Raw genomic sequence first — 24,322 nt, forward strand, 5'->3', positions numbered from 1 at the left:
ATCGCAAATGTCCCATGCACAGAAATAATTTTTCTATAGAAAACGTCTCTAGTACGTTTTCCCATTTCTATAACAAAATCGCCTCGCACAAAGACATTTTTACTACAGAATACTTCACTTGTACAGAGGAACTTTTTCTATTTTTGTATAAAAAAATATTTTACAGACAATTTTTACTATCTAATTTTCTATAGAAAAAGCTTTAAAGAGACTTTATCAATACAAAAAGTCTGTTTTACAGAGACAAATTTATTTGTAGAAATTCTATTATAAATTCAAGTCCAATTTCTATTATAAATGTAATTCTTTTTTATTTTTCATGTTTTTATATATTTATTCTTAAAATATTAAAATTTGGATTTTCCATGTCTGATTAAAATACTAACTTTCGCAAAAGATGTTAGTTGAATTTTGAAACGTTTAACAACACTGTAGATAAAAACGGTACTTTATTTTTTTTGTTAACGAAAAAAACAAGCGTCACTACAGAAGAAAAGAGTTACTTGTACAGATTATTCATATTATTTGGCTACTTTCATTTTAAAATTAATAAATGTTGACTGCCTCAAATATTTAAATATATAAAATAATACTATATGGACGAAAAAAGTAAAAAAATTCAAAAATTTTGTTATTTTAAACAAAAGTGTCTCTGTCATGGGACTTTTCTATAGAAAGTGTGTATAGAAAAAAGGGTCTGCGTAAAATAAACTTTTTCTTTAATATCCATTATATTGTCATATTTTTATCAAATGTGTTTTCCTATATTCTATTCAGCTGCCCACTTCAAAAAATAAAAAAGTTTCTGGAGTATTGGATCAGACTTTTAAATAACTTGGCAATAAACAAAAGCTGCCATTTGGAACAATTTCCAAAAAAATATTCAAAGACATACAGTATTGGGAAGTAACTAACCGACACCACCTACTAAAAAGTAAGTTTTCAAAAGTTTTATAATTATTAATTTAAAGAAAAGTGTCTCTGTACAAGAAGCCAGAGAATTTTTCTATTGAAAAAGTGTCCCTGTACAAGAGACATTTTTTTAAAAAAAGTGTCTTGTTACCAGGGACTTTTTCTGTTGAAAAAGTGTCTCTGTACCAAGAGACTTTTTGATAGAAAAATATCTCCGAACAAGACACTTTTTCTTTAGCAAAAGTGGCTTTTTCTATAGGAAAGTGTTTCGGTACAAGAGACTTTTTCTATTAAAAAAGTGTCTCAGTACAAGAGACTTTTTCTATAGAAAAAGCTTCTCGGTACAAGAGACTTTTTCTAAAGAAAAAGTATCTCGGTACAAGAGACTTTTTCTATAGAAAAAGTGTCTCGGTACAAGAGACTTTTTCTAAAGAAAAAGTATCTCGGTACAAGAGACTTTTTCTATAGAAAAAGTGTCTCGGTACAAGAGACTTTTTCTATAGAAAAAGTGTCTCGGTACAAGAGACTTTTTCTAAAGAAAAAGTATCTCGGTACAAGAGACTTTTTCTATAGAAAAAGTGTCTCGGTACAAGAGACTTTTTCTATAGAAAAAGTGTCTCGGTACAAGAGACTTTTTCTATAGAAAAAGTGTCTCGGTACAAGAGACTTTTTCTATAGAAAAAGTGTCTCGGTACAAGAGACTTTTTCTATAGAAAAAGTGTCTCGGTACAAGAGACTTTTTCTATAGAAAAAGTGTCTCGGTACAAGAGACTTTTTCTATAGAAAAAGTGTCTCGGTACAAGAGACTTTTTCTATAGAAAAAGTGTCTCGGTACAAGAGACTTTTTCTATAGAAAAAGTGTCTCGGTACAAGAGACTTTTTCTATAGAAAAAGTGTCTCGGTACAAGAGACTTTTTCTATAGAAAAAGTGTCTCGGTACAAGAGACTTTTTCTATAGAAAAAGTGTCTCGGTACAAGAGACTTTTTCTATAGAAAAAGTGTCTCGGTACAAGAGACTTTTTCTATAGAAAAAGTGTCTCGGTACAAGAGACTTTTTCTATAGAAAAAGTGTCTCGGTACAAGAGACTTTTTCTATAGAAAAAGTGTCTCGGTACAAGAGACTTTTTCTATAGAAAAAGTGTCTCGGTACAAGAGACTTTTTCTATAGAAAAAGTGTCTCGGTACAAGAGACTTTTTCTATAGAAAAAGTGTCTCGGTACAAGAGACTTTTTCTATAGAAAAAGTGTCTCGGTACAAGAGACTTTTTCTATAGAAAAAGTGTCTCGGTACAAGAGACTTTTTCTATAGAAAAAGTGTCTCGGTACAAGAGACTTTTTCTATAGAAAAAGTGTCTCGGTACAAGAGACTTTTTCTATAGAAAAAGTGTCTCGGTACAAGAGACTTTTTCTATAGAAAAAGTGTCTCGGTACAAGAGACTTTTTCTATAGAAAAAGTGTCTCGGTACAAGAGACTTTTTCTATAGAAAAAGTGTCTCGGTACAAGAAAGTGTCTCGATACAAGAGACTTTTTCTATAGAAAAAGTGTCTCGGTACAAGAAAGTGTCTCGATACAAGAGACTTTTTCTATAGAAAAAGTGTCTCGGTACAAGAGACTTTTTCTATAGAAAAAGTGTCTCGGTACAAGAGACTTTTTCTATAGAAAAAGTGTCTCGGTACAAGAGACTTTTTCTATAGAAAAAGTGTCTCGGTACAAGAGACTTTTTCTATAGAAAAAGTGTCTCGGTACAAGAGACTTTTTCTATAGAAAAAGTGTCTCGGTACAAGAGACTTTTTCTATAGAAAAAGTGTCTCGGTACAAGAGACTTTTTCTATAGAAAAAGTGTCTCGGTACAAGAGACTTTTTCTATAGAAAAAGTGTCTCGGTACAAGAGACTTTTTCTATAGAAAAAGTGTCTCGGTACAAGAGACTTTTTCTATAGAAAAAGTGTCTCGGTACAAGAGACTTTTTCTATAGAAAAAGTGTCTCGGTACAAGAGACTTTTTCTATAGAAAAAGTGTCTCGGTACAAGAGACTTTTTCTATAGAAAAAGTGTCTCGGTACAAGAGACTTTTTCTATAGAAAAAGTGTCTCGGTACAAGAGACTTTTTCTATAGAAAAAGTGTCTCGGTACAAGAGACTTTTTCTATAGAAAAAGTGTCTCGGTACAAGAGACTTTTTCTATAGAAAAAGTGTCTCGGTACAAGAGACTTTTTCTATAGAAAAAGTGTCTCGGTACAAGAGACTTTTTCTATAGAAAAAGTGTCTCGGTACAAGAGACTTTTTCTATAGAAAAAGTGTCTCGGTACAAGAGACTTTTTCTATAGAAAAAGTGTCTCGGTACAAGAGACTTTTTCTATAGAAAAAGTGTCTCGGTACAAGAGACTTTTTCTATAGAAAAAGTGTCTCGGTACAAGAGACTTTTTCTATAGAAAAAGTGTCTCGGTACAAGAGACTTTTTCTATAGAAAAAGTGTCTCGGTACAAGAGACTTTTTCTATAGAAAAAGTGTCTCGGTACAAGAGACTTTTTCTATAGAAAAAGTGTCTCGGTACAAGAGACTTTTTCTATAGAAAAAGTGTCTCGGTACAAGAGACTTTTTCTATAGAAAAAGTGTCTCGGTACAAGAGACTTTTTCTATAGAAAAAGTGTCTCGGTACAAGAGACTTTTTCTATAGAAAAAGTGTCTCGGTACAAGAAAGTGTCTCGATACAAGAGACTTTTTCTATAGAAAAAGTGTCTCGGTACAAGAAAGTGTCTCGATACAATAGACTTTTTCTATAGAAAAAGTGTCTCGGTACAAGAGACTTTTTCTATAGAAAAAGTGTCTCGGTACAAGAGACTTTTTCTATAGAAAAAGTGTCTCGGTACAAGAGACTTTTTCTATAGAAAAAGTGTCTCGGTACAAGAGACTTTTTCTATAGAAAAAGTGTCTCGGTACAAGAGACTTTTTCTATAGAAAAAGTGTCTCGGTACAAGAGACTTTTTCTATAGAAAAAGTGTCTCGGTACAAGAGACTTTTTCTATAGAAAAAGTGTCTCGGTACAAGAGACTTTTTCTATAGAAAAAGTGTCTCGGTACAAGAGACTTTTTCTATAGAAAAAGTGTCTCGGTACAAGAGACTTTTTCTATAGAAAAAGTGTCTCGGTACAAGAGACTTTTTCTATAGAAAAAGTGTCTCGGTACAAGAGACTTTTTCTATAGAAAAAGTGTCTCGGTACAAGAGACTTTTTCTATAGAAAAAGTGTCTCGGTACAAGAGACTTTTTCTATAGAAAAAGTGTCTCGGTACAAGAGACTTTTTCTATAGAAAAAGTGTCTCGGTACAAGAGACTTTTTCTATAGAAAAAGTGTCTCGGTACAAGAGACTTTTTCTATAGAAAAAGTGTCTCGGTACAAGAGACTTTTTCTATAGAAAAAGTGTCTCGGTACAAGAGACTTTTTCTATAGAAAAAGTGTCTCGGTACAAGAGACTTTTTCTATAGAAAAAGTGTCTCGGTACAAGAGACTTTTTCTATAGAAAAAGTGTCTCGGTACAAGAGACTTTTTCTATAGAAAAAGTGTCTCGGTACAAGAGACTTTTTCTATAGAAAAAGTGTCTCGGTACAAGAGACTTTTTCTATAGAAAAAGTGTCTCGGTACAAGAGACTTTTTCTATAGAAAAAGTGTCTCGGTACAAGAGACTTTTTCTATAGAAAAAGTGTCTCGGTACAAGAGACTTTTTCTATAGAAAAAGTGTCTCGGTACAAGAGACTTTTTCTATAGAAAAAGTGTCTCGGTACAAGAGACTTTTTCTATAGAAAAAGTGTCTCGGTACAAGAGACTTTTTCTATAGAAAAAGTGTCTCGGTACAAGAGACTTTTTCTATAGAAAAAGTGTCTCGGTACAAGAGACTTTTTCTATAGAAAAAGTGTCTCGGTACAAGAGACTTTTTCTATAGAAAAAGTGTCTCGGTACAAGAGACTTTTTCTATAGAAAAAGTGTCTCGGTACAAGAGACTTTTTCTATAGAAAAAGTGTCTCGGTACAAGAGACTTTTTCTATAGAAAAAGTGTCTCGGTACAAGAGACTTTTTCTATAGAAAAAGTGTCTCGGTACAAGAGACTTTTTCTATAGAAAAAGTGTCTCGGTACAAGAGACTTTTTCTATAGAAAAAGTGTCTCGGTACAAGAGACTTTTTCTATAGAAAAAGTGTCTCGGTACAAGAGACTTTTTCTATAGAAAAAGTGTCTCGGTACAAGAGACTTTTTCTATAGAAAAAGTGTCTCGGTACAAGAGACTTTTTCTATAGAAAAAGTGTCTCGGTACAAGAGACTTTTTCTATAGAAAAAGTGTCTCGGTACAAGAGGATTTTTCTATTGAAAACAAGATACTTTTTCTATAGAAAAAGTTTATTGGTACAAGAGACATTTTTATAGAAAAAGTGTCTCTGTACAAGAGACTTTTTTTATAAAAAAAAGTGTCTCTTTACCAGAGACTTTTCTATAGAAAAAGTGGCTCTATACAAGAGACTTGTTTTTATAGAAAAATATCTCCGAACAAGACACTTTTTCTATAGAAAAGTGTTTCGGTACAAGAGACTTTTTTATAGAAAAAGTGTTTAGGTACAAGAGACTTTTTCTATAGAAAAAGTGACTCGGTACAAGAGACTTTTTCTATAGAAAAGTGTCTTGGTACCAGATACTTTTTCAATTGAAAAATTGTTTCGGTAAAGAGGCACTTTCTATAGAAAAAGCTTCTCGGTACCAGATACTTATTCTATTGAAAAAGTGTCTCGGTACCAGATACTTTTTCTATAGAAAAAGTTTATTGGTACAAGAGTCTTTTTCTATTGAAAAAGTGTCTGGTACCAGTTACTTTTTCCATAGAAAAAGTGGCTTTGTGCAAGACGGTTTTTCTATTGAAAAAGTGTCTCGGTACAAGAGGCTTTTTCTATTGATAAAGTGTCTCGGTACAAGAGGATTTTTCTATTGAAAAAGTGTCTCGGTGTCAGATACTTTTGCTATAGAAAACGTGTCTCTACAAGAGGCTTTTTCTATTTTAAAAGTATCTCGGTAGCAAGTGACTATTATATAGAAAAAGTGTCTCGGTATAAAAGACTTTTTCTTTAATGTATTTTTAATATTAATATCCATTTTCTTGTCATATTTTTGATCTGAAACGTTTTCTTTAATCTCCACAGTTGTTCACTTACGAAGAGACAAACATTTTTATTTCATAATCGAGCAGAATAGCAGAATAGACTTTTTCTATAGAAAAAGTGTCTCGGTACAAGAGACTTTTTCTATAGAAAAAGTGTCTCGGTACAAGAGACTTTTTCTATAGAAAAAGTGTCTCGGTACAAGAGACTTTTTCTATAGAAAAAGTGTCTCAGTACAAGAGACTTTTTCTATAGAAAAAGTGTCTCAGTACAAGAGACTTTTTCTATAGAAAAAGCTTCTCGGTACAAGAGACTTTTTCTAAAGAAAAAGTATCTCGGTACAAGAGACTTTTTCTATAGAAAAAGTGTCTCGGTACAAGAGACTTTTTCTATAGAAAAAGTGTCTCGGTACAAGAGACTTTTTCTATAGAAAAAGTGTCTCGGTACAAGAGACTTTTTCTATAGAAAAAGTGTCTCGGTACAAGAGACTTTTTCTATAGAAAAAGTGTCTCGGTACAAGAGACTTTTTCTATAGAAAAAGTGTCTCGGTACAAGAGACTTTTTCTATAGAAAAAGTGTCTCGGTACAAGAGACTTTTTCTATAGAAAAAGTGTCTCGGTACAAGAGACTTTTTCTATAGAAAAAGTGTCTCGGTACAAGAGACTTTTTCTATAGAAAAAGTGTCTCGGTACAAGAGACTTTTTCTATAGAAAAAGTGTCTCGGTACAAGAGACTTTTTCTATAGAAAAAGTGTCTCGGTACAAGAGACTTTTTCTATAGAAAAAGTGTCTCGGTACAAGAGACTTTTTCTATAGAAAAAGTGTCTCGGTACAAGAGACTTTTTCTATAGAAAAAGTGTCTCGGTACAAGAGACTTTTTCTATAGAAAAAGTGTCTCGGTACAAGAGACTTTTTCTATAGAAAAAGTGTCTCGGTACAAGAGACTTTTTCTATAGAAAAAGTGTCTCGGTACAAGAGACTTTTTCTATAGAAAAAGTGTCTCGGTACAAGAGACTTTTTCTATAGAAAAAGTGTCTCGGTACAAGAGACTTTTTCTATAGAAAAAGTGTCTCGATACAAGAGACTTTTTCTATAGAAAAAGTGTCTCGGTACAAGAAAGTGTCTCGATACAAGAGACTTTTTCTATAGAAAAAGTGTCTCGGTACAAGAAAGTGTCTCGATACAATAGACTTTTTCTATAGAAAAAGTGTCTCGGTACAAGAGACTTTTTCTATAGAAAAAGTGTCTCGGTACAAGAGACTTTTTCTATAGAAAAAGTGTCTCGGTACAAGAGACTTTTTCTATAGAAAAAGTGTCTCGGTACAAGAGACTTTTTCTATAGAAAAAGTGTCTCGGTACAAGAGACTTTTTCTATAGAAAAAGTGTCTCGGTACAAGAGACTTTTTCTATAGAAAAAGTGTCTCGGTACAAGAGACTTTTTCTATAGAAAAAGTGTCTCGGTACAAGAGACTTTTTCTATAGAAAAAGTGTCTCGGTACAAGAGACTTTTTCTATAGAAAAAGTGTCTCGGTACAAGAGACTTTTTCTATAGAAAAAGTGTCTCGGTACAAGAGACTTTTTCTATAGAAAAAGTGTCTCGGTACAAGAGACTTTTTCTATAGAAAAAGTGTCTCGGTACAAGAGACTTTTTCTATAGAAAAAGTGTCTCGGTACAAGAGACTTTTTCTATAGAAAAAGTGTCTCGGTACAAGAGACTTTTTCTATAGAAAAAGTGTCTCGGTACAAGAGACTTTTTCTATAGAAAAAGTGTCTCGGTACAAGAGACTTTTTCTATAGAAAAAGTGTCTCGGTACAAGAGACTTTTTCTATAGAAAAAGTGTCTCGGTACAAGAGACTTTTTCTATAGAAAAAGTGTCTCGGTACAAGAGACTTTTTCTATAGAAAAAGTGTCTCGGTACAAGAGACTTTTTCTATAGAAAAAGTGTCTCGGTACAAGAGACTTTTTCTATAGAAAAAGTGTCTCGGTACAAGAGACTTTTTCTATAGAAAAAGTGTCTCGGTACAAGAGACTTTTTCTATAGAAAAAGTGTCTCGGTACAAGAGACTTTTTCTATAGAAAAAGTGTCTCGGTACAAGAGACTTTTTCTATAGAAAAAGTGTCTCGGTACAAGAGACTTTTTCTATAGAAAAAGTGTCTCGGTACAAGAGACTTTTTCTATAGAAAAAGTGTCTCGGTACAAGAGACTTTTTCTATAGAAAAAGTGTCTCGGTACAAGAGACTTTTTCTATAGAAAAAGTGTCTCGGTACAAGAGACTTTTTCTATAGAAAAAGTGTCTCGGTACAAGAGACTTTTTCTATAGAAAAAGTGTCTCGGTACAAGAGACTTTTTCTATAGAAAAAGTGTCTCGGTACAAGAGACTTTTTCTATAGAAAAAGTGTCTCGGTACAAGAGACTTTTTCTATAGAAAAAGTGTCTCGGTACAAGAGGATTTTTCTATTGAAAACAAGATACTTTTTCTATAGAAAAAGTTTATTGGTACAAGAGACATTTTTATAGAAAAAGTGTCTCTGTACAAGAGACTTTTTTTATAAAAAAAAGTGTCTCTTTACCAGAGACTTTTCTATAGAAAAAGTGGCTCTATACAAGAGACTTGTTTTTATAGAAAAATATCTCCGAACAAGACACTTTTTCTATAGAAAAGTGTTTCGGTACAAGAGACTTTTTTATAGAAAAAGTGTTTAGGTACAAGAGACTTTTTCTATAGAAAAAGTGACTCGGTACAAGAGACTTTTTCTATAGAAAAGTGTCTTGGTACCAGATACTTTTTCAATTGAAAAATTGTTTCGGTAAAGAGGCACTTTCTATAGAAAAAGCTTCTCGGTACCAGATACTTATTCTATTGAAAAAGTGTCTCGGTACCAGATACTTTTTCTATAGAAAAAGTTTATTGGTACAAGAGTCTTTTTCTATTGAAAAAGTGTCTGGTACCAGTTACTTTTTCCATAGAAAAAGTGGCTTTGTGCAAGACGGTTTTTCTATTGAAAAAGTGTCTCGGTACAAGAGGCTTTTTCTATTGATAAAGTGTCTCGGTACAAGAGGATTTTTCTATTGAAAAAGTGTCTCGGTGTCAGATACTTTTGCTATAGAAAACGTGTCTCTACAAGAGGCTTTTTCTATTTTAAAAGTATCTCGGTAGCAAGTGACTATTATATAGAAAAAGTGTCTCGGTATAAAAGACTTTTTCTTTAATGTATTTTTAATATTAATATCCATTTTCTTGTCATATTTTTGATCTGAAACGTTTTCTTTAATCTCCACAGTTGTTCACTTACGAAGAGACAAACATTTTTATTTCATAATCGAGCAGAATATTTTTCGGATTAAATTGCAATAGAGAAAAACTACAATTTGGAATAGAGAAAAACTACAATTTGGAATAGTTGGAAAGTTACACACCGCCACCACCCCATAAAAAGTAAGTTTTAAAAAATTTCATTATTTTAACCAAATTAATCTGCACAAACGACTTTTTAAAGAAAAAGTGTATCTGTACAGGAGACTCTTTTTGTATAACAAGAGTCTCTGTATAAGAGACTTTTTTATAGAAAAAGTTTCTCTGCACATGAGACTTATTTTATAGAAAAATGTATCCGAACAAGAGAAGTTTTCTATAACAAATGTGTCTCTGTACAAGAAACTTTTTCTATAGAAAAGTGTCTCTGTAAAAGAAGACTTTTTTGTAGAAAAAGTGTCCTGTATAAGAGACTTTTTTATAGAAAAATGTCTCCCAGCAAGAGACTTTTCCTATATCAAGAGTACAAGAAGCTTTTTCTATAGAAAAAGTGTCTCGGTACAAGAGACTTTTTCTGTAGAAAAAGTGTTTCGGTACAAGAAGACTTTTTTGTAGAAAAAGTGTCCTGTATAAGAGACTTTTTTATAGAAAAATGTCTCCCAGCAAGAGACTTTTCCTATATCAAGAGTACAAGAAGCTTTTTCTATAGAAAAAGTGTCTCGGTACAAGAGACTTTTTCTATAGAAAAAATGTCTCGGTACAAGAGACTTTTTCTGTAGAAAAAGTGTTTCGGTACAAGAGACTTTTTCTGTAGAAAAAGTGTTTCGGTACAAGAGACTTTTTCTGTAGAAAAAGTGTTTCGGTACAAGAGACTCTTTCTATAGAAAAAGTGTCTCGGTACAAGAGACTTTTTCTATAGAAAAAGTGTCTCGGTACAAGAGACTTTTTCTATAGAAAAAGTGTCTCGGTACAAGAGACTTTTTCTATAGAAAAAGTGTCTCGGTACAAGAGACTTTTTCTATAGAAAAAGTGTCTCGGTACAAGAGACTTTTTCTATAGAAAAAGTGTCTCGGTACAAGAGACTTTTTCTATAGAAAAAGTGTCTCGGTACAAGAGACTTTTTCTATAGAAAAAGTGTCTCGGTACAAGAGACTTTTTCTATAGAAAAAGTGTCTCGGTACAAGAGACTTTTTCTATAGAAAAAGTGTCTCGGTACAAGAGACTTTTTCTATAGAAAAAGTGTCTCGGTACAAGAGACTTTTTCTATAGAAAAAGTGTCTCGGTACAAGAGACTTTTTCTATAGAAAAAGTGTCTCGGTACAAGAGACTTTTTCTATAGAAAAAGTGTCTCGGTACAAGAGACTTTTTCTATAGAAAAAGTGTCTCGGTACAAGAGACTTTTTCTATAGAAAAAGTGTCTCGGTACAAGAGACTTTTTCTATAGAAAAAGTCTCTTGTCTCGGTACAAGAGACTTTTTCTATAGAAAAAGTCTCTTGTCTCGGTACAAGAGAAAAAGTGTCTCGGTACAAGAGAAAAAGTGTCTCGGTACAAGAGACTTTTTCTATAGAAAAAGTGTCTCGGTACAAGAGACTTTTTCTATAGAAAAAGTGTCTCGGTACAAGAGACTTTTTCTATAGAAAAAGTGTCTCGGTACAAGAGACTTTTTCTATAGAAAAAGTGTCTCGGTACAAGAGACTTTTTCTATAGAAAAAGTGTCTCGGAGATTAAAGAAAACGTTTCAGATCAAAAATATGACAAGAAAATGGATATTAATATTAAAAATACATTAAAGAAAAAGTCTTTTATACCGAGACACTTTTTCTATATAATAGTCACTTGCTACCGAGATACTTTTAAAATAGAAAAAGCCTCTTGTAGAGACACGTTTTCTATAGCAAAAGTATCTGACACCGAGACACTTTTTCAATAGAAAAATCCTCTTGTACCGAGACACTTTATCAATAGAAAAAGCCTCTTGTACCGAGACACTTTTTCAATAGAAAAACCGTCTTGCACAAAGCCACTTTTTCTATGGAAAAAGTAACTGGTACCAGACACTTTTTCAATAGAAAAAGACTCTTGTACCAATAAACTTTTTCTATAGAAAAAGTATCTGGTACCGAGACACTTTTTCAATAGAATAAGTATCTGGTACCGAGAAGCTTTTTCTATAGAAAGTGCCTCTTTACCGAAACAATTTTTCAATGGAAAAAGTATCTGGTACCAAGACACTTTTCTATAGAAAAAGTCTCTTGTACCGAGTCACTTTTTCTATAGAAAAAGTCTCTTGTACCTAAACACTTTTTCTATAAAAAAGTCTCTTGTACCGAAACACTTTTCTATAGAAAAAGTGTCTTGTTCGGAGATATTTTTCTATAAAAACAAGTCTCTTGTATAGAGCCACTTTTTCTATAGAAAAGTCTCTGGTAAAGAGACACTTTTTTTTATAAAAAAGTCTCTTGTACAGAGACACTTTTTCTATAAAAATGTCTCTTGTACCAATAAACTTTTTCTATAGAAAAAGTATCTTGTTTTCAATAGAAAAATCCTCTTGTACCGAGACACTTTTTCTATAGAAAAAGTATCTTGTTTTCAATAGAAAAATCCTCTTGTACCGAGACACTTTTTCTATAGAAAAAGTCTCTTGTACCGAGACACTTTTTCTATAGAAAAAGTCTCTTGTACCGAGACACTTTTTCTATAGAAAAAGTCTCTTGTACCGAGACACTTTTTCTATAGAAAAAGTCTCTTGTACCGAGACACTTTTTCTATAGAAAAAGTCTCTTGTACCGAGACACTTTTTCTATAGAAAAAGTCTCTTGTACCGAGACACTTTTTCTATAGAAAAAGTCTCTTGTACCGAGACACTTTTTCTATAGAAAAAGTCTCTTGTATCGAGACACTTTCTTGTACCGAGACACTTTTTCTATAGAAAAAGTCTCTTGTACCGAGACACTTTTTCTATAGAAAAAGTCTCTTGTACCGAGACACTTTTTCTTTAGAAAAAGTGTCTTGTACCGAGATACTTTTTCTTTAGAAAAAGTCTCTTGTACCGAGAAGCTTTTTCTATAGAAAAAGTCTCTTGTACTGAGACACTTTTTTAATAGAAAAAGTCTCTTGTACCGAAACACTTTCCTATAGAAAAAGCCTCTTTTACAGAGACACTTTTGCTAAAGAAAAAGTGTCTTGTTCGGAGATATTTTTCTATCAAAAAGTCTCTTGGTACAGAGACACTTTTTCAACAGAAAAAATCCCTGATAACAAGACACTTTTTTTAAAAAAATGTCTCTTGTACAGGGACACTTTTTCAATAGAAAAATTCTCTGGCTTCTTGTACAGAGACACTTTTCTTTAAATTAATAATTATAAAACTTTTGAAAACTTACTTTTTAGTAGGTGGTGTCGGTTAGTTACTTCCCAATACTGTATGTCTTTGAATATTTTTTTGGAAATTGTTCCAAATGGCAGCTTTTGTTTATTGCCAAGTTATTTAAAAGTCTGATCCAATACTCCAGAAACTTTTTTATTTTTTGAAGTGGGCAGCTGAATAGAATATAGGAAAACACATTTGATAAAAATATGACAATATAATGGATATTAAAGAAAAAGTTTATTTTACGCAGACCCTTTTTTCTATACACACTTTCTATAGAAAAGTCCCATGACAGAGACACTTTTGTTTAAAATAACAAAATTTTTGAATTTTTTTACTTGCACCGAGACACTTTTTCTATAGAAAAAGTCTCTTGTACCGAGACAAGAGACTTTTTCTATAGAAAAAGTCTCTTGTACCGAGACAAGAGACTTTTTCTATAGAAAAAGTCTCTTGTACCGAGACACTTTTTCTATAGAAAAAGTCTCTTGTACCGAGACACTTTTTCTATAGAAAAAGTCTCTTGTACCGAGACACTTTTTCTATAGAAAAAGTCTCTTGTACCGAGACACTTTTTCTATAGAAAAAGTCTCTTGTACCGAGACACTTTTTCTATAGAAAAAGTCTCTTGTACCGAGACACTTTTTCTATAGAAAAAGTCTCTTGTACCGAGACACTTTTTCTATAGAAAAAGTCTCTTGTACCGAGACACTTTTTCTATAGAAAAAGTCTCTTGTACCGAGACACTTTTTCTATAGAAAAAGTCTCTTGTACCGAGACACTTTTTCTATAGAAAAAGTCTCTTCTATAGAAAAAGTCTCTTGTCTCGGTACAAGAGACTTTTTCTATAGAAAAAGTCTCTTGTCTCGGTACAAGAGACTTTTTCTATAGAAAAAGTCTCTTGTCTCGGTACAAGAGACTTTTTCTATAGAAAAAGTCTCTTGTCTCGGTACAAGAGACTTTTTCTATAGAAAAAGTCTCTTGTCTCGGTACAAGAGACTTTTTCTATAGAAAAAGTCTCTTGTCTCGGTGCAAGAGACTTTTTCTATAGAAAAAGTGTCTCGGTGCAAGTAAAAAAATTCAAAAATTTTGTTATTTTAAACAAAAGTGTCTCTGTCATGGGACTTTTCTATAGAAAGTGTGTATAGAAAAAAGGGTCTGCGTAAAATAAACTTTTTCTTTAATATCCATTATATTGTCATATTTTTATCAAATGTGTTTTCCTATATTCTATTCAGCTGCCCACTTCAAAAAATAAAAAAGTTTCTGGAGTATTGGATCAGACTTTTAAATAACTTGGCAATAAACAAAAGCTGCCATTTGGAACAATTTCCAAAAAAATATTCAAAGACATACAGTATTGGGAAGTAACTAACCGACACCACCTACTAAAAAGTAAGTTTTCAAAAGTTTTATAATTATTAATTTAAAGAAAAGTGTCTCTGTACAAGAAGCCAGAGAATTTTTCTATTGAAAAAGTGTCCCTGTACAAGAGACATTTTTTTAAAAAAAGTGTCTTGTTATCAGGGATTTTTTCTGTTGAAAAAGTGTCTCTGTACCAAGAGACTTTTTGATAGAAAAATATCTCCGAACAAGACACTTTTTCTTTAGCAAAAGTGTCTCTGTAAAAGAGGCTTTTTCTATAGGAAAGTGTTTCGGTACAAGAGACTTTTTCTATTAAAAAAGTGTCTCAGTACAAGAGACTTTTTCTATAGAAAAAGCTTCTCGGTACAAGAGACTTTTTCTAAAGAAAAAGTATCTCGGTACAAGACACTTTTTCTAAAGAAAAAGTGTCTCGGTACAAGAGACTTTTTCTATAGAAAAAGTGTCTCGGTACAAGAAAGTGTCTCGATACAAGAGACTTTTTCTATAGAAAAAGTGTCTCGGTACAAGAGACTTTTTCTATAGAAAAAGTGTCTCGGTACAAGAGACTTTTTCTATAGAAAAAGTGTCTCGGTACAAGAGACTTTTTCTATAGAAAAAGTGTCTCGGTACAAGAGACTTTTTCTATAGAAAAAGTGTCTCGGTACAAGAGACTTTTTCTATAGAAAAAGTGTCTCGGTACAAGAGACTTTTTCTATAGAAAAAGTGTCTCGGTACAAGAGACTTTTTCTATAGAAAAAGTGTCTCGGTACAAGAGACTTTTTCTATAGAAAAAGTGTCTCGGTACAAGAGACTTTTTCTATAGAAAAAGTGTCTCGGTACAAGAGACTTTTTCTATAGAAAAAGTGTCTCGGTACAAGAGGATTTTTCTATTGAAAACAAGATACTTTTTCTATAGAAAAAGTTTATTGGTACAAGAGACATTTTTATAGAAAAAGTGTCTCTGTACAAGAGACTTTTTTTATAAAAAAAAGTGTCTCTTTACCAGAGACTTTTCTATAGAAAAAGTGGCTCTATACAAGAGACTTGTTTTTATAGAAAAATATCTCCGAACAAGACACTTTTTCTATAGAAAAGTGTTTCGGTACAAGAGACTTTTTTATAGAAAAAGTGTTTAGGTACAAGAGACTTTTTCTATAGAAAAAGTGACTCGGTACAAGAGACTTTTTCTATAGAAAAGTGTCTTGGTACCAGATACTTTTTCCATTGAAAAATTGTTTCGGTAAAGAGGCACTTTCTATAGAAAAAGCTTCTCGGTACCAGATACTTATTCTATTGAAAAAGTGTCTCGGTACCAGATACTTTTTCTATAGAAAAAGTTTATTGGTACAAGAGTCTTTTTCTATTGAAAAAGTGTCTGGTACCAGTTACTTTTTCCATAGAAAAAGTGGCTTTGTGCAAGACGGTTTTTCTATTGAAAAAGTGTCTCGGTACAAGAGGCTTTTTCTATTGATAAAGTGTCTCGGTACAAGAGGATTTTTCTATTGAAAAAGTGTCTCGGTGTCAGATACTTTTGCTATAGAAAACGTGTCTCTACAAGAGGCTTTTTCTATTTTAAAAGTATCTCGGTAGCAAGTGACTATTATATAGAAAAAGTGTCTCGGTATAAAAGACTTTTTCTTTAATGTATTTTTAATATTAATATCCATTTTCTTGTCATATTTTTGATCTGAAACGTTTTCTTTAATCTCCACAGTTGTTCACTTACGAAGAGACAAACATTTTTATTTCATAATCGAGCAGAATATTTTTCGGATTAAATTGCAATAGAGAAAAACTACAATTTGGAATAGAGAAAAACTACAATTTGGAATAGTTGGAAAGTTACACACCGCCACCACCCCATAAAAAGTAAGTTTTAAAAAATTTCATTATTTTAACCAAATTAATCTGCACAAACGACTTTTTAAAGAAAAAGTGTATCTGTACAGGAGACTCTTTTTGTATAACAAGAGTCTCTGTATAAGAGACTTTTTTATAGAAAAAGTTTCTCTGCACATGAGACTTATTTTATAGAAAAATGTATCCGAACAAGAGAAGTTTTCTATAACAAATGTGTCTCTGTACAAGAAACTTTTTCTATAGAAAAGTGTCTCTGTAAAAGAAGACTTTTTTGTAGAAAAAGTGTCCTGTATAAGAGACTTTTTTATAGAAAAATGTCTCCCAGCAAGAGACTTTTCCTATATCAAGAGTACAAGAAGCTTTTTCTATAGAAAAAGTGTCTCGGTACAAGAGACTTTTTCTATAGAAAAAATGTCTCGGTACAAGAGACTTTTTCTGTAGAAAAAATGTCTCGGTACAAGAGACTTTTTCTGTAGAAAAAGTGTTTCGGTACAAGAGACTTTTTCTGTAGAAAAAGTGTTTCGGTACAAGAGACTCTTTCTATAGAAAAAGTGTCTCGGTACAAGAGACTTTTTCTATAGAAAAAGTGTCTCGGTACAAGAGACTTTTTCTATAGAAAAAGTGTCTCGGTACAAGAGACTTTTTCTATAGAAAAAGTGTCTCGGTACAAGAGACTTTTTCTATAGAAAAAGTGTCTCGGTACAAGAGACTTTTTCTATAGAAAAAGTGTCTCGGTACAAGAGACTTTTTCTATAGAAAAAGTGTCTCGGTACAAGAGACTTTTTCTATAGAAAAAGTGTCTCGGTACAAGAGACTTTTTCTATAGAAAAAGTGTCTCGGTACAAGAGACTTTTTCTATAGAAAAAGTGTCTCGGTACAAGAGACTTTTTCTATAGAAAAAGTGTCTCGGTACAAGAGACTTTTTCTATAGAAAAAGTGTCTCGGTACAAGAGACTTTTTCTATAGAAAAAGTGTCTCGGTACAAGAGACTTTTTCTATAGAAAAAGTGTCTCGGTGCAAGAGACTTTTTCTATAGAAAAAGTGTCTCGGTGCAAGAGACTTTTTCTATAGAAAAAGTGTCTCGGTGCAAGAGACTTTTTCTATAGAAAAAGTGTCTCGGTGCAAGAGACTTTTTCTATAGAAAAAGTGTCTCGGTACAAGAGACTTTTTCTATAGAAAAAGTGTCTCGGTACAAGAGACTTTTTCTATAGAAAAAGTGTCTCGGTACAAGAGACTTTTTCTATAGAAATAGTGTCTCGGTACAAGAGACTTTTTCTATAGAAATAGTGTCTCGGTACAAGAGACTTTTTCTATATAAAAAAAGTATCTCGGTACAAGAGACTTTTTCTATATAAAAAAAGTATCTCGGTACAAGAGACTTTTTCTATAGAAAAAGTGTCTCGGTACAAGAGACTTTTTCTATATAAAAAAAGTATCTCGGTACAAGAGACTTTTTCTATATAAAAAAAGTATCTCGGTACAAGAGACTTTTCTATAGAAAAAGTGTCTCGGTACAAGAGACTTTTTCTATATAAAAAAAGTATCTCGGTACAAGAGACTTTTCTATAGAAAAAGTGTCTCGGTACAAGAGACTTTTTCTATATAAAAAAAGTATCTCGGTACAAGAGACTTTTCTTTAGAAATTTTTCTTTAGAAAAATGTCTCTGGAAAAGAAACGTTTGCTATAGAAAAATGTCTCTGTACAAGAGACTTTTTCTAAGGAAAAAACTGTCTCTGTATAAAAAAAGTATCTATGAATGTATAAAAGACTTTTGAATTGTACTTGCACAAGAGACTTGATCAATAGAAAATGTTTATTTTACAGATACACTCTATAGAAATTCTATTATAAATTTAAGTCTAAATCATAATTTTGAACTACTAATTTATAAAATTAATTTCTGAAATTTCAAAATCCGAATTTTCCATGCCTGACTTAAATACTAACTTTTGCAAAAGATGTTAGTTGAATTTTGAAACGTTTAACAACACTGTAGATAAAAACGGTACCAAAGTAAATTAATAAAGTAGACTCAGTAGAACAGCTGACTATTTTTTTTACTTTGGTCTGAACTGTCAATTCACTTGTGGTTGTTGTGGCGAAGAATACAACAAGCCCAAAAGCAAAAACAACAACAGGCAACTTTGACAGCTCAGACCTTAAACCAAAAACAAAATTGCTTGTGGTTTTTGTAAATGTTGTATTTGTTGTAGTACTGTCGCTACTTTATTAATTTACTTTGAACGGTACTTTATTTTTTTTGTTAACGAAAAAACAAGCGTCACTATACAAGAATCAGTTTAACTAGAAAAGCGTTGCTTGTACAGATTCACATTATTTGGCTAATTTTATTTTAAATTTAAGTAGTGTTGACTGCCTCAAATATTTAAATATATAAAATAATAGTATATGGACGAAAAAGTAAAAATTTTGTTATTTTAAACAAAAGTGTCTCTGTACATGAGACTTTTCTATAAAAAGTGTCTTTATTCAAAAAACAAGATACTATTTCTATAGAAAAAAGGGTCTGTGTAAAATAAACTTTTTCTTTAATATCCACTATAATGTCATATTATTATCAAATGTGTTTTCCTATATTCTACTCAGCTGCCCACTTCAAAAATCAAAAAGTTTCTGGAGTATTGGATCAGACTTTTAAATAACTTGGCAATAAACAAAAGCTGCCATTTGGAACAATTTCCAAAAAAATATTCAAAGACATACAGTATTGGGAAGTAACTAACCGACACCACCTACTAAAAAGTAAGTTTTCAAATGTTTTATAATTATTAATTAAAAGAAAAGTGTCTCTGTACAAGAAGCCAGAGAATTTTTCTATTGAAAAAGTGTCTCTGTACAAGAAAAAGTATCTATTTTTAGAGACTATTTTTATAAAAAAGAAGTGTCTAGTTACCAGAGACTTTTTCTATTGAAAAAGTGTCTCTGTACCAATAGACATTCTTATAGAAAAAGTGTCTCGTTTCCAGAGACTTTTTCTATTGAAAAAGTGTCTCTGTACCAGGAGACTTTTTTATAGAAAAAGTGCCTCTATACAAGAAACTTTTCTATAACAAAAGTGTCTCTGTACAAGAGGCTTTTTCTATAGAAAAGTGTTTCGGTACAAGAGACTTTTTCTATTGAAAAAGTGTCTCTGTACCAAGAGACTTTTATATAGAAAAAGTGTCTAGGTACTAGATACTCTTTCTATAGAAAAAATGTCTCTGTACAAGAGGCTTTTTCTATAGAAAAGGTGTCTCGGTACCAGACACTTTTTCTATAGAAAAAGTATCCCTGTCAAGAGGCTTATTCTATTGAAAAAGTGTATCGGTACCATCGACTTTTTCTATTGAAAAAGTTTCTCTTTACAAGAGGCTTTTTCTATTGCAAAAGTATTTCGGTACCAGATACTTTTTCTATAGAAAAAGTATCTCGGTACAAGAGGCTTTATCTATTTAAAAAGTGTCTCGGCACCAGAGACTTTTTCTATTTAAAAAGTTTCTCGGTAAAGAGGCTCTTTCTATAGAAAAAGTTTATCGGTACAAGAGGCTTTTTTCAATTGAAAAAGTTTCTCGATACCAGAGACTTTTTATATAGAAAAGTGTCTCGGTACCAGATACTTTTTCTATTAAAAATGTGTCTCGGTACCAGATACTTTTTCTATTGAAAAGTGTTTCTGTACAAGAGGCTTTTTCTATTGAAAAACTGCATCGGTACCAAGTGGCTTTTTTCTTTATGTACTTTTAATATGAATATCCAATAACTTGTCATATTTTTGATCTGAAACGTTTTCTATTATCTCCACAGTTGTTCACTTACGAAAAGACAAACATTTTTATTTAATAATCGAGCAGAATATTTTTCGGATTAAATTGCAATAGAGAAAAACTACAATTTGGAATAGTTGGAAAGTTACACACCGCCACCACCCCATAAAAAGTAAGTTTTAAAAAATGTCATTATTTTAACCAAATTAATCTGCACAAACGACTTTTTAAAGAAAAAGTGTATCTGTATAGGAGACTCTTTTTGAATTGCAAGAGTCTCTGTATAAGAGACTTTTTTATAGAAAAAGTTTCTCTGCACATGAGACTTATTTTATAGAAAAATGTATCCGAACAAGAGAAGTTTTCTATAACAAATGTGTCTCTGTACAAGAAACTTTTTCTATAGAAAAGTGTCTCTGTAAAAGAAGACTTTTTTGTAGAAAAAGTGTCCTGTATAAGAGACTTTTTTATAGAAAAATGTCTCCGAGCAAGAGACTTTTCCTATATCAAGAGTACAAGAAGCTTTTTCTATAGAAAAAGTGTCTCGGTACAAGAGACTTTTTCTATAGAAAAAATGTCTCGGTACAAGAGACATTTTCTGTAGAAAAAGTGTTTCGGTACAAGAGACTTTTTCTATAGAAAAAGTGTCTCGGTACAAGAGACTCTTTCTATAGAAAAAGTGTCTCGGTACAAGAGACTCTTTCTATAGAAAAAGTGTCTCGGTACAAGAGACTTTTTCTATAGAAAAAGTGTCTCGGTACAAGAGACTTTTTCTATAGAAAAAGTGTCTCGGTACAAGAGACTTTTTCTATAGAAAAAGTGTCTCGGTACAAGAGACTTTTTCTATAGAAAAAGTGTCTCGGTACAAGAGACTTTTTCTATAGAAAAAGTGTCTCGGTACAAGAGACTTTTTCTATAGAAAAAGTGTCTCGGTACAAGAGACTTTTTCTATAGAAAAAGTGTCTCGGTACAAGAGACTTTTTCTATAGAAAAAGTGTCTCGGTACAAGAGACTTTTTCTATAGAAAAAGTGTCTCGGTACAAGAGACTTTTTCTATAGAAAAAGTGTCTCGGTACAAGAGACTTTTTCTATAGAAAAAGTGTCTCGGTACAAGAGACTTTTTCTATAGAAAAAGTGTCTCGGTACAAGAGACTTTTTCTATAGAAAAAGTGTCTCGGTACAAGAGACTTTTTCTATAGAAAAAGTCTATACAAGAGACACTTGTGTCTCGGTACAAGAGACTCTTTCTATAGAAAAAGTGTCTCGGTACAAGAGACTTTTTCTATAGAAAAAGTGTCTCGGTACAAGAGACTTTTTCTATAGAAAAAGTGTCTCGGTACAAGAGACTTTTTCTATAGAAAAAGTGTCTCGATACAAGAGACTTTTTCTATAGAAAAAGTGTCTCGATACAAGAGACTTTTTCTATAGAAAAAGTGTCTTGGTACAAGAGACTTTTTCTATAGAAAAAGTGTCTTGGTACAAGAGACTTTTTCTATAGAAAAAGTGTCTTGGTACAAGAGACTTTTTCTATAGAAAAAGTGTCTTGGTACAAGAGACTTTTTCTATAGTAAAAGTGTCTCGGTACAAGAGACTTTTTCTATAGTAAAAGTCGGTACAAGAGACTTTTTCTATAGTAAAAGTCGGTACAAGAGACTCTGTATAAGAGACTTTTTATAGAAAAAGTTTCTCTGCACATGAGACTTATTTTATAGAAAAATGTATCCGAACAAGAGAAGTTTTCTATAACAAATGTGTCTCCGTACAAGAAACTTTTTCTATAGAAAAGTGTCTCTGTAAAAGAAGACTTTTTTGTAGAAAAAGTGTCCTGTATAAGAGACTTTTTTATAGAAAAATGTCTCCGAGCAAGAGACTTTTCCTATATCAAGTGTACAAGAAGCTTTTTCTATAGAAAAAGTGTCTCGGTACAAGAGACTTTTTCTATAGAAAAAATGTCTCGGTACAAGAGACATTTTCTGTAGAAAAAGTGTTTCGGTACAAGAGACTTTTTCTATAGAAAAAGTGTCTCGGTACAAGAGACTTTTTCTATAGAAAAAGTGTCTCGGTACAAGAGACTTTTGGTATAGAAAAAGTGTCTTGTACCGAGACACTTTTTCTATAGAAAAAGTCTTTTTCTATAGAAAAAGTGTCTCGGTACAAGAGACTTTTTCTATAGAAAAAGTGTCTCGGTACAAGAGACTTTTTCTATAGAAAAAGTGTCTCGGTACAAGAGACTTTTTCTATAGAAAAAGTGTCTCGGTACAAGAGACTTTTTCTATAGAAAAAGTGTCTCGGTACAAGAGACTTTTTCTATAGAAAAAGTGTCTCGGTACAAGAGACTTTTTCTATAGAAAAAGTGTCTCGGTACAAGAGACTTTTTCTATAGAAAAAGTGTCTCGGTACAAGAGACTTTTTCTATAGAAAAAGTGTCTCGGTACAAGAGACTTTTTCTATAGAAAAAGTGTCTCGGTACAAGAGACTTTTTCTATAGAAAAAGTGTCTCGGTACAAGAGACTTTTTCTATAGAAAAAGTGTCTCGGTACAAGAGACTTTTTCTATAGAAAAAGTGTCTCGGTACAAGAGACTTTTCTATAGAAAAAGTGTCTCGGTACAAGAGACTTTTTCTATAGAAAAAGTGTCTCGGTACAAGAGACTTTTTCTATAGAAAAAGTGTCTCGGTACAAGAGACTTTTTCTATAGAAAAAAAGTATCTCGGTACAAGAGACTTTTTCTATAGAAAAAGTGTCTCGGTACAAGAGACTTTTTCTATAGAAAAAGTGTCTCGATACAAGAGACTTTTTCTATAGAAAAAGTGTCTCGATACAAGAGACTTTTTCTATATAAAAAAAGTATCTCGGTACAAGAGACTTTTCTTTAGAAATTTTTCTTTAGAAAAATGTCTCTGGAAAAGAAACGTTTGCTATAGAAAAATGTCTCTGTACAAGAGACTTTTTCTAAGGAAAAAACTGTCTCTGTATAAAAAAAGTATCTATGAATGTATAAAAGACTTTTGAATTGTACTTGCACAAGAGACTTGATCAATAGAAAATGTTTATTTTACAGATACACTCTATAGAAATTCTATTATAAATTTAAGTCTAAATCATAATTTTGAACTACTAATTTATAAAATTAATTTCTGAAATTTCAAAATCCGAATTTTCCATGCCTGACTTAAATACTAACTTTTGCAAAAGATGTTAGTTGAATTTTGAAACGTTTAACAACACTGTAGATAAAAACGGTACTTTATTTTTTTTGTTAACGAAAAAACAAGCGTCACTATACAAGAATCAGTTTAACTAGAAAAGCGTTGCTTGTACAGATTCACATTATTTGGCTAATTTTATTTTAAATTTAAGTAGTGTTGACTGCCTCAAATATTTAAATATATAAAATAATAGTATATGGACGAAAAAGTAAAAATTTTGTTATTTTAAACAAAAGTGTCTCTGTACATGAGACTTTTCTATAAAAAGTGTCTTTATTCAAAAAACAAGATACTATTTCTATAGAAAAAAGGGTCTGTGTAAAATAAACTTTTTCTTTAATATCCACTATAATGTCATATTATTATCAAATGTGTTTTCCTATATTCTACTCAGCTGCCCACTTCAAAAATCAAAAAGTTTCTGGAGTATTGGATCAGACTTTTAAATAACTTGGCAATAAACAAAAGCTGCCATTTGGAACAATTTCCAAAAAAATATTCAAAGACATACAGTATTGGGAAGTAACTAACCGACACCACCTACTAAAAAGTAAGTTTTCAAATGTTTTATAATTATTAATTAAAAGAAAAGTGTCTCTGTACAAGAAGCCAGAGAATTTTTCTATTGAAAAAGTGTCTCTGTACAAGAAAAAGTATCTATTTTTAGAGACTATTTTTATAAAAAAGAAGTGTCTAGTTACCAGAGACTTTTTCTATTGAAAAAGTGTCTCTGTACCAATAGACATTTTTATAGAAAAAGTGTCTCGTTTCCAGAGACTTTTTCTATTGAAAAAGTGTCTCTGTACCAGGAGACTTTTTTATAGAAAAAGTGCCTCTATACAAGAAACTTTTCTATAACAAAAGTGTCTCTGTACAAGAGGCTTTTTCTATAGAAAAGTGTTTCGGTACAAGAGACTTTTTCTATTGAAAAAGTGTCTCTGTACCAAGAGACTTTTATATAGAAAAAGTGTCTAGGTACTAGATACTCTTTCTATAGAAAAAATGTCTCTGTACAAGAGGCTTTTTCTATAGAAAAGGTGTCTCGGTACCAGACACTTTTTCTATAGAAAAAGTATCCCTGTCAAGAGGCTTATTCTATTGAAAAAGTGTATCGGTACCATCGACTTTTTCTATTGAAAAAGTTTCTCTTTACAAGAGGCTTTTTCTATTGCAAAAGTATTTCGGTACCAGATACTTTTTCTATAGAAAAAGTATCTCGGTACAAGAGGCTTTATCTATTTAAAAAGTGTCTCGGCACCAGAGACTTTTTCTATTTAAAAAGTTTCTCGGTAAAGAGGCTCTTTCTATAGAAAAAGTTTATCGGTACAAGAGGCTTTTTTCAATTGAAAAAGTTTCTCGATACCAGAGACTTTTTATATAGAAAAGTGTCTCGGTACCAGATACTTTTTCTATTAAAAATGTGTCTCGGTACCAGATACTTTTTCTATTG

General features: G+C 31.9%; 1 long non-coding RNA gene across 1 annotated transcript; it reads left to right on the forward strand.

Moving 5' to 3' along the window:
• The first annotated feature begins 783 nt into the window (after positions 1-783).
• On the forward strand, positions 784-19,830 carry LOC135959094 (uncharacterized). Its single transcript, XR_010576498.1, has 5 exons — positions 784-934; positions 9,329-9,483; positions 13,913-14,069; positions 15,754-15,908; positions 19,705-19,830. It is a non-coding gene; the product is annotated as an uncharacterized LOC135959094 (long non-coding RNA).
• The last annotated feature ends 4,492 nt before the right edge of the window (positions 19,831-24,322 follow it).

The sequence above is a fragment of the Calliphora vicina genome, chromosome 4 (assembly GCF_958450345.1).
Source record: "Calliphora vicina chromosome 4, idCalVici1.1, whole genome shotgun sequence".
Lineage (NCBI taxonomy): Eukaryota > Metazoa > Arthropoda > Insecta > Diptera > Calliphoridae > Calliphora > Calliphora vicina.